We start from the raw sequence: 2,092 nt of genomic DNA, 5'->3' as shown, positions 1-2,092 counted from the left end.
CAAGCACTAGCATTTCAAGTATTTGATGTCACAACGACCTTATAAAATAGGTATCATTTTCCCCACTTAACAAACAAGAAAAATGAGTCACAGGGAAGTTAAATAACTTTCCAAGGTCACACAGAGAGTGGTAATGGAGGAATCTGAACTGAGGCAGTTTGGTTCCAAAGCTCTCAATCTGAATGACAACCCTAGATTAAGAACCACTAGAGAGTCCTCTGGAAGAGGCAGGGCCAGTTAATAGTGCGGGATGCACAGGAAGTGTCTAAAGCTGACAGCAAGTGACTGGCTAGGGGCAAAGCTGGGTAGTCAGAATTGGGTACTAGGTATATGACATTTTCTTAACGTCATTTTGATGCTAGTGCTATTTTGACATTCACACTTAATTCATTTCTATGAAGAATAAAGCATTAAACTTTCAACTTTTAAAAAATCATCAAGTACTCTGTGCAGTAGAAACTGATCCTAATGACAGGATGAACTGAGTCTCATCAGCGATTCAAGACTAGAGCTGGAGTCAGAGATGTGGTGGTAGATGATGAAGCCTTAAAATGGGGTAGGGTTGTCACACACATTTGTTCATTTTCTTTTTAAGTGATTGGCTTGATAATTTAGGATTACAGAATGTCCATGGTGTCAAAGTGGTCTCAAAAAAAGAAAAAAGAAAAGAAAAGAAAAAAGAAAAGAAAAAAGAAAAGAAAAGAAAAGAAAAGAAAGGCTCTACTTCAAAAAAGGACTTGCAGGAGGAAGAGGTTAAACAGTGAGTGCTAACCACAGCCTGCTTTGGGCAGAAGCAGAAGGAAGCCTCAAGCCAAGTAATGGAAGGAGAGTCTCTTTCTGTTCTGGTTGTCAGAAAGGGCAAAGAATCAAAACATCACTTTTGCAATGGATGAGTTTACAAAATTGCAGGAAGTGTGACAAGACTTAAAAGACAAGACACATTTTTTTTTAAGAGTTCAGCTTTTCGCTGAACAGGTTACAGAAGAGGTTAGTCAAAAAACCAAAGCCCATGTCATCATCAGACTCTTCCGATTCTTCTTTCTTTGCTTCCACCTCCTTCTCGCCAGCTGGGGCAGCGGTGGTGGAGGGGGTGGGACCTCCCTCTGGTGCAGCGCCAAATGCTGGGGCAGGTCCACCAGCCCCTACACTGCAGATGGGGCTCCCGATGTTGACACTGGCCAGGGCCTGCCTTTGCAAACAAGCCTGGCCAGAAAGGTTCAGCATTTACACGTGATGCTTCAGTGAGGGCGTTGTTATCCTCTGTGACTGTCACCGCATCGTGGTACAGGTTGAGGGCTGAGGAGATGCCGGCGAGCTGTGAGAAGGAGGCTATGGGCCGGTGAGCGCTGAGCGGGTGCTGCTGGGCACAGTGCTACTCACCGGATGAAGTGAAGGCCTCACCCCAACACACACTTAGCTTCCCCAGAGAGACCCAGGACCTTAGTGGCAGCTGAGGAAAGGCAAGACATATTTGTTAAACATCTTTGTACAGTATCTTTTTGCTGTGGAGGATTTCCCATCTGAAAATTGGGATTACTTGAGAAAGTGGCATCACTTCTGGTATTATCCATGGATTAAGACAAAGTTTTGTGAGAGAACTAGGGTACAGAGCCGGGTTCAATTCTGGGCTCTACCATTTGCCAACTGTATGTCTTCAGGCAAATCTCAGCCTCTCTGAACCTCATTTCTTGCTTTCATTGATTAAAAGGGAGTGATAAGATTACTTAAGTCTTGAAGTTGTTGTGGTCCTTGAATTGTGCCTCAGCTAGTCAGCATTCAGTGAATATTTATCAAATGGCAAGAGTGGTTAGTAGCATTACAGCTGAATATTTTATTTTGCTTTTCTCTATTTCTTAAATTTTCTACCATAAACATATTGCTTTTGTAATTAGAAACAAAAACATATTATTTTATTTATTTGTTTGTTTGTTTGTTTGTTTAAGAAAGAGAGAGAGAGAATCCCCAAGCAGGCTCATGCTCCACACAGAGCCTGATGCGGGGCTTGAACTCATGACCCTGGGATCATGACCTGAGTCAAAACCAAGAGTCAGCCATTCAACCGACCAAGCCACGCCGGTGCCCCAAAACTTAT

General features: G+C 43.1%; 1 pseudogene; it reads right to left on the bottom strand.

Annotated features, from left to right (window-relative positions):
* Window positions 1-615: 615 nt before the first annotated feature.
* LOC122201183 lies at window positions 616-1,571 on the bottom strand (annotated as a pseudogene).
* Between the last annotated feature and the right edge of the window lie 521 nt (window positions 1,572-2,092).

Source organism: Panthera leo, chromosome D1 (genome assembly GCF_018350215.1).
Source record: "Panthera leo isolate Ple1 chromosome D1, P.leo_Ple1_pat1.1, whole genome shotgun sequence".
NCBI classification, from domain to species: domain Eukaryota; kingdom Metazoa; phylum Chordata; class Mammalia; order Carnivora; family Felidae; genus Panthera; species Panthera leo.
This window is presented reverse-complemented; position numbering and strand designations above follow the sequence as displayed.